General features: G+C 48.3%; 1 long non-coding RNA gene across 1 annotated transcript; it reads left to right on the top strand.

The window, feature by feature from the left end:
* Positions 1–1,822: 1,822 nt before the first annotated feature.
* On the top strand, positions 1,823–5,991 carry LOC123479966 (uncharacterized). The gene is made up of 3 exons (XR_006655796.3): positions 1,823–1,988; positions 3,180–3,319; positions 5,740–5,991. It is a non-coding gene; the product is annotated as an uncharacterized lncRNA (long non-coding RNA).
* Positions 5,992–8,465: the final 2,474 nt, after the last annotated feature.

Below are 8,465 nucleotides of genomic sequence, written 5' to 3'. Positions count from 1 at the left end.
GGGCGGGGGAGGAGGGAGGTGCAGGGTGGAGAGGTGGAAGGGCTCATGAAATTTTTTTTCTGAGCACTGTTATAATAATTCATAAATGAACAGATCTCTGTTCCCAGCTTTCTGTGCATGGCTCTGGCCTGGGGATTGTAGGACTGGAGAAGTTTTTCCAAGATCCAAGAACAGATCTTACTGTGTTGCTAGGCAGATAATATGAACAGGGATTATAATGTGGATTTGCTGCAATATCTACGATTACTTAATTCTGTTATGGAAAATGAGAGAAACTAGGTATAGAAGCAAGTAGCTTGCTATAGACTGAGTGTTTGTGCCCCTCAGAATCTGTATGTTGAAATCCTAACCCTCAATGTTACAGTAGGAAGTCGGGCCTTTTGGGGGTGATTAGGTCATGGGAGTGGAGGCAGCCCTTATGGATGGGATGACAGCCTGTATAAGAAGACACAGAAGAGAGTTTGCTTCTTCTCTCTCTGCTCTGTAACACGTGATGATGTAATAAAAACCAGCCCTCTGCCAACCAGGAAGTGAGCTCACCAAACACTGATCTGCCAGCACCTATTGGTCTTGGATGCAATCCCCAGCCTCCAGAACTGTCACAAATAAACGTTTGTTGTTTAAGCTATGCTGTCTGTGGTGTTTTTGTTATAGCAACTCGAATGGACAAAGACAGGTTGGCTAGTAGTGGAACTGGAGGCTACCACTGCATTAAGAAAAATTTTCACAGAATGCCGGTGAAAAGACTAGAAAAGGGGAAATAAATGAGGGGCAATAAGGGTTGGACACACTTAGAAGAGGGAAGGATCGTCTTTCCCGCTGCAGCAGTCCCAGGGTTCACTGATACAGTGAGATGTGTGCGTAGATAAAGGGAAGGTGGTATGGACACATCCAAGGGAACTGGGGGGAGGGCTTGTGGAGTGCTCCGGGAGAGTGGGAAGCAGCAGAAAGAATCGAGAGCCTTTCGTATCACGTGGGCTGGTGGGCAAACAACAGGGTAAACTGCTGGGCCAACAGCTGGGCCAGCTGAGCAGTCTGGTCCGATGACACCAGAACCTACCTGTGCTTTCAGAGGTCCCCCGGGGTTTTGTCAATTGCTCTTCCTTGGAGAAAACAGTGTATGAACCAGACATGCTGCCTCACAGACACCTCTTAGCTTTTTAAAAAGAATTCTCTGAGAAAGAAAATAAGATTTGTTGAATAACAGTCCCAATAATTAGGTGTCAGTACCCTGCGCATTGGAAAGACGTGGAAGTGAAGGTCAGAACTTGTCCCGAGCTCCCCAGCTGCTAAATGGCCAAGCTGGCACTGAAAACCACATCTGACGGCCTCCAAGGCCGGTGTCTGTTTTCACTGCACCAAATGGGACCCAGGCTGGAGAGGACATGGCTCATGCTCAGGGCGGTGTCCGAAAGGGCCCTGGAAAAGGGCCTTAGACGCCTAGAAGACAGACCTTGTTAGCTTGTTACTTAGTGGGGAGACTCAGGACTGTGTGACAAAAAGGACGCAGGACACTGGGAATTAGGGTCGGGGATGGGGAGAACTGGAATAGATTAAAAATGGAGTTGGCTGGGTTAATTAGTTAACCCTTAATAAATGGGATAAATAGCAGGATGCAATTAACCTCTGCTCAAAGAAGACCCTAGGTATTTCCGTCAATGAATAAACCCTCTGGATCGTTATGCTAATTTCGACAGAGAAGGTAGGGAGAGACTACCGTTCTTATCTGGAAGAGAATAGAGCACATTGCACTGTATTTCTCTCGTATGTTGATTCTAGAAAACCCAAATGTTGGTTTGTTTTTTTTTAAGACAAAAGCTGGATTAGACAGAAGATTAAATGCCGTGGAGAACGTACACTACCAGGAGTCGCGGGCTGGCCCTGGGTGACGGAGGCAGACGTGGGGCTGGAGTTGCCTGAGCAGGGGCGCTGTCATTCTGCCCGAGTCCTCTCAAAGTGGTGGACCGCTGAGAAGATTCAGGTGGAAGGTGGGTTCCCTTTGCTCCTCCTCACTGCTGCTTCCCCTTTTGTTCCTTCTAACGCTGGTAACCCCAGTATTCCATCCGACGGGAGAGGCTGCTCATACCCTGACTTCAGAAAAGCATTATTTCAGCCAAAGAGAATTGATCAATCTCATGCAGTGTCAAAGGCCTTTTGGTTTTTGCTAGAGTAGTGAAAAATGGATATTTAGGAATTGTTGTTCTTGGTCCCTTCCTTCTGTCTATCTGAAAATTCAGAAGTAAGGACTTGAGGGTCGCTAAGGGACGGCAGGGTTTCTAAAGCCACTGTTGGCTGAAAGGGACCTGCTCCTCGTTCACGCAAGGCTCAAGCTGACATTCCAGCACCTCTTTGCACTGCCAACCACCTGGTCATGCTGTGATGTGGCTGTGAAGGGGATCGAAACATGCCACGCTGGCATAAGGGTTATTTTGAATGAAAGGCAATTAGGAAGAGCAAGCGTAAGAAGAGCTCTCTGCCACCCTTCCCATCTGCCTAAAAACAGGCCATAAATTCCCCTTGTGTGGGCGTCTCCTCCTCTCCTACCAGGAAGAGAACAGCCCTTATCACCAGAGACTGCTGGCAAGATGGAACCAAGATGAGTCTGCACAAATCACCTTACAGAATAACCCTTATCTACCATTAGGTTCCCCCATTTATTTCTTACTCACCTCCCCATATTTTATCAGCCCAAGAAGCCCAAAGCCCCCTTCTTTTGTCTAGCAGCTTCTTGACAATTTATTGCCCTTTGTTAAAATGCCATATAAGCCCCCAAGTCTAATTATTTCTTTGGGATTTTTAAAATGTTTTTAAAATTTTTTATTTATTTTTGAGAGAGAGGGGAAAGGAGTGAGAAAGACAGAAAGAGAAACATCAATGTGTGGTTACCTCTCGTGCGCCTCCCACTGGGGACCTGGCCCAGCAACCCAGGCATGTGCCCTGACTGGGAATCGAACCAGTGACCCCTTGGTTGACAGTCTGGCACTCAACCCACTGAGCCGAACCAGCCAGGGCTACTTCTTTGGGTTCTTATTTCTTTTCTGCGAAGTCCCTGTGTATATGTAAAAAAAACCCAAACCAAACATAAATTAATATTGTTTTTCCTTCTGTTAACCTGTCTTTGTCAATTTAATTTGCAGGTTCTAGGTACACACCTAAGAGATTTTTTTCCTTCCTTACAGTTATGGTGAGAACTAACCAACCAATCCACACAAAGACCTCAATGAGGCCCAGATTTGGAGATGAAGAACAGCTGCAACGTCTGAAAGGCAGGACATACCCTCCTCATACTTATTAGGGAGGAAGGACCAGACATCAACAGGTAACGATGACCTGGGGCTGCGGCAGCACACAGGAGGCACCACGGGGGGGGGGGGGGGGCGGTTTCTATAAATTTGTTTTTACTATTTCATCACCGAAGAAATAATGCCCCAAAGCCCCAGATTTTCTTTGAAAGTCTTAATTTTGGGTTGTTTTATTGCTTTCAATAAAAGCTTTCAAATATACATAAACAACTATGATTTAATGTTTACTTCTTAGTGAAATTTTTATCTAATTTCACAAGTCCAAAAATCTTGTCTGATACCATACTCCAACATTTGGTTTGGACACTATGTTTACTGCTATATCCTTGGAAAGACACCTTAGACATTTGGTTGTCCTGAAAAAAATAATGATTCCATTATTTTTCCTAGCTTTAGAGGTAGTAAAATTAAGGTGTAGAACAACTGACCTGCTTAACATGACAATGCAAGGTACAGAGCTGGGCCCACACAGAGGTGCTCGCGCATGTAGGTCAGCTCACTGTCCGTGGCACAGATTGCCTGCAGAGAGCCTTTGCCTCCTGTTGGCTCCCTGGCAACTTCAGACCAATCACTCATCCATTTTTAGCAGGCAAACCAGGCTATGCTGGGGAAGAGGGAAGCCAACAAATGAAAGGAAAAGATGGAAGGCACAAGGACAGAATGAGTATCCGAGGTGGGATGCAAGTAAAAAAAGAAAAGAATAAGGACCATAAGAAAAGTCAAGGACAGCATGCAAAGTCAAGGACGAAACGCATTTCATTCACAATGGACTTTTCCTTTCGTTTCCCTAGTCCCACAACACAGTTCAATTCCTGTCTTGACTGAGTCCCCCAGACATTTTGTTTATCCTTCCCTAATGATAGTTTTAGAGCCTGCCTACCATAATGTACCACAGCAATTACACCCTGACCAGACCTCCTGGGTTCTAAACTCTTTGAAGGCACAGTCACCGTTTCAGGCAAATTTCTTTCCTCCATCTAATTTAACGTATTTGCTGAATAAATAGGAAAATTTACTGATAAATAGGAAAATAGACTGATTAAAAAACAATAACAAAAACTGAGCCCATTTTTATCTTCCATTTGGAAGAGTACTGTTGTCAAAACTTGATTTCAAGAAGTTGAAGAACTTGTGTGGGACATTATCACTTGACTAAACAGATAACTAAAAACTACCAACTTTGTTTTCCATGAGCAGAAGTGGGACAGAAAGAGAAAAGAGCTGGAGATTGTCCTTTGTGCTGTGGCATTTTCGTGCACCTGGCTGTGGGGAGGGAGGGGAGGAGGCTGTTGAAGCTCGGGCTTGGGGCTGATAGAGAGCTCTCGGGCTTGGGTTACACTGTGCTGGGAACAGACTAGACCTGCCACACTGTCCTGCCTAAACTCCTCCTTTGCAGATGAAGAGACTCAGGCCCAGGGAGATTGTCTTGCTCAAGTGCACTAAGCTAGGTGGTAGCATAGCCTAGATTAAATGGTTTTCAAGCAAAGTAGTGAATGAAGTAACCTATTAAGCTTTTCTGCAGACACCCTAGGTGAGAAACCTAGCATTTTCAATCATTCTACGATATAGTTAGTTACATGCATAGAAAATAAATGGAGGCTATTGAAAAGATCTGCAACATAAGCAGGACTAAAAAAATTTTCAGGCCATGTGTTTTGAGGTTGTTTGGCGATGTTCAGTGTAAATGCTGCAGATTCTCCGTTGCTTTGAGTCCGGACTTGACGGCCAGAGGGGGGCAGGGAAGGACACTCATTCCTCAATACACCAACTCACATTGCTTGAGAACACACAGTGGACAGACTTCTCTGGTTTGAGGAGCAGAAGACAGCCTCCCAGTTCTTTTGAGGATTCCCATTCCCACCATCTGATCTAAGAAGTACAGCCAAGAATCCACACAAGATGCAAAAGGGACCATTCCTGTTCCAGTTGAGAGTAATGAGCTAGCCACCCTCCCAGCTCAGAAAAGAGGAATCCACAGGGCCTTTCTTACCATTGCCACCTGGATTAACTCATTAACGACTTTTCAGGCAAGTCTTATTCAGGCACTTGGGGACAGGGCAGTGAGTCAGAGGTTGGCATCCAAACCAGAATAGATGCTATAGTTCTCTCTGGGGACCCTACTCTAGGCTTGGAATTCCCAGATCACACAACTGCCTAATTGGAAAGAAATGTTCTTAAACAAGAACCTAGGTTTTGCCAGGCCTGACAGTGACTAATAAGGCCAGTGTATGACTGCCTGATGAAAAAGAAGTTGGATTGACATGTCACAGTGAATTTTTAAAGTATTTTCACCTGGAGGTTTACTGCTGAATATAAATAAAATTTCTCTCCCTGGGCAATCCCATTTCCTAAAGATATACTTTCGTTAATTAAATTAACTTTGAAATGACATTCAAACAATGTCTTCCTTCCAAATGCCGTTGTTTTTTTTTTCCAGATCTACTTACTGACAAGCCGGTTCACAAGTTCCTGTGTAAAATGATTAAGTGCTTCACTGCCAGCTTGCACACTAATCGAGACAAGTTTAATCTTCTCTACAGTCGGTATCGAGTAGCCCGAACCATGTAGTCATTTAACTGTGTCCCAAAAGGTGCCCCCACAATACCGAAGAAAAAAATTATCTAGAGTGCTTACAAAGGATCCGGATAAATACACAATTTAAATCTCATTTACTGAAACTCACTCAAGTGACGGCAAATTCCTGAGTTGAGCAGAGAGGATTAAAACAAAAATTAGTCTCTTTCAAAAATCAGGCATTCGCATTCGTGATGAAAGCGGCTCTTGGCTTAAATCTATTCATTCCGAATCTGAGGCTCCCCTCCAGGGTGAGGGAGCGCAGGCGCGGGCACGCACGCGTGGACACACAATCACTCACACACGCCCGCCCACACCCCCTTCCCTGCGAATCGCCTGCGGGATTTACGGGTTTCCGCACCACGGATTACTGTCAGATGCAGAAAGCAAGTCTTGTTCCGTGGGCATTTTCCTTCCTCGGGATTTGACTGACTTATTGGGCACGTGAGGACTGGGCGGGGGTCGGCCCGCGCGGAGAGACCCCTGCGCTGGGGAGACAAAGGCCAGAAGAGCGGGGCCGGTACGGCCCGGGGACATCTCCCCAGCTCCTGCGATAAGTGTGAAACTGGCCCGGATCTGCCTGCGACTGAGAGGTTCTTGAAAGAGACGTTCTGTCCCAGCCCTTGTAAAGGCGTAGGCGTGCACTGGGCAGGGAGAGGGCCGGGCCAGCGGGCCTGATTCCTGGGCTTCCAGGGAAAGCGAATGAGTCCTGGAAGGTTGGAACACCGGGAACTCCTTCGAAATGCGCGCTCCCGGTGTACCCGAGAGAGCAAGGCTTTAGACACAGCCTCGCAGCTACGTCAGTCCAGGAGGAACCGACCTTTGCCCTCGGGAGGGGGTACAAACCCCTCCCCACCGGAGGGGCCAAGCTATGAACCTTTGCCTGCGGACCTCACACCCGCAGTGCCCGGCGCCCGAGGTCCCGCCACCCGGGGGCCTCGGTTTAAACGCATCTGTGGCCCCTTCCAGGGCTGGGACTAAAGTGAGCAACGCGCCTCGGGCGCAAAATTTAACGGGCACCAGAAAGTCAGTGGTCAAAATAAATACCTTGATGCAATGCTTTTTGAAGCAATTAATATAATTGCCAAAAAAGTATGATGAACAAAAAGATTAAATTCTAAGTAGACACAGGTTTAATGCAGTGCCCTGCTGAGCCATTTGTAGCCCTAGGTTAAAGCAAGATCCCCGGGGCCTGGGTGTTGGGAGATTCCCGGCGCAGTGGGAGAGGAGCGCGAGCTGCAGGCCTCGGAAGTAGAGGCCCCAAGGGGAGCCCGGTAGGGGTGTGGAGGGGTCGCCCTGGGGGCCGGAGGTGGGAGATCTGCAGCGCTTCTCAGCCGCGAACAAAGGCGAGGCGGAAGGCCAGTGGGGGCAGGAGGGACTCGAAGGGTCCCGCAGCTTTCGGTGCCTGGGCGGGGCTTCCACACGGACCTGGAATGGAAGACTCGATCCCGAAGCCACCCAGGCCGTGAGAGAGTCGTGCAATTCTCTCGCTCGCGGGTTAATTCTCACTAACAAGACTTGGCAAGATGTCGGGCGAATAATTTTTGGCCTCTGTCGTGTCCGCATCGCGAAGCGCACAAACCCCTGCCAAAAGCAGCTTCTGGGAAATTAAATGCATAAGTAAAACCGGGGGCGGAAACAAAATGCTACATGACCTGGAAAGAGGGATGCGGAGCTCAGAATCGGCCCCAGAGCTCACTAAATCCTTGACGCGTAAATTTCACGGAGTCTAGCTTCCCACCATACGTGGACCCTCACCATTTCCTAAGACGACAATTCGCACACGTTTCAGATGGGGTGGCGACTTTTCTTGGTTTTGGGGTTTGTTTTCTTTTTTGACCCACCAGGGTTAAACCAACATCTTTAGGAAGCCTGGACGGGAGTGGCACCCCTGCCTTCTTCCAGAGGAACTACAATACATTCCGGCAACGAAAGCCTCCTTCTGGGTCGTAAAGCAAGAGACCCAACACCTCGCTCCCATTACTGGACTTCGGGGCGGGAGGGCTTTCTCTTTAATCTTCTAAGCTGGGGCTTGCCCACGTCCTCGGGAAGCTATAAAGCTGATTTAATGGGTTAAGATGAAAATCGATCACCCTAATGCATAAGCTAACGTCAGAGGAATCGCATCTGAAAGAACGACTAGCCGGACCGAACGCACTGCGTAAGCCTGGGAAGAGGAGGTCCCAGACTCTGCCGAGTGGGCGGCGGTGCCACGGTCCCCCAAACCCCGCTTTGGTACCAGGGAGGCCAGCGAGGATGTTAAGGGATGGGGGAAGGGGAGCACGGAGGTAAAAGGGATCAATACCGACCCCTAGCCTCCGGTTGGGCCGTCTTCTCGGCCAGCTAATTTCTTTAAGCCCAACGCCGCAGCCGGGGTGCAGTGGCTGCACTGAGACTCCGGTTGGGTAGATCGCGCGCCGCCGAGGCTCCGGCCAGCGGCTGTCAGCTAGATGTGCCCGGCGCTCCATTCACAAAGTCCAGGCGAGCCGCTAGCCTGCGGGTCGGAGGCCTCCTCCCTCTTCCTCTGAGTCCCGGTTTTATGAATGGGCTAGAAGACCGGCGCTCCGCGTCCTGTTTACTCCGCTCTTT

The sequence above is a fragment of the Desmodus rotundus genome, chromosome 13 (assembly GCF_022682495.2).
Source record: "Desmodus rotundus isolate HL8 chromosome 13, HLdesRot8A.1, whole genome shotgun sequence".
NCBI lineage: Eukaryota > Metazoa > Chordata > Mammalia > Chiroptera > Phyllostomidae > Desmodus > Desmodus rotundus.
The sequence above is the reverse complement of the archived record's forward strand: the minus strand, read 5'-3'. Positions and strand labels throughout refer to the sequence as shown.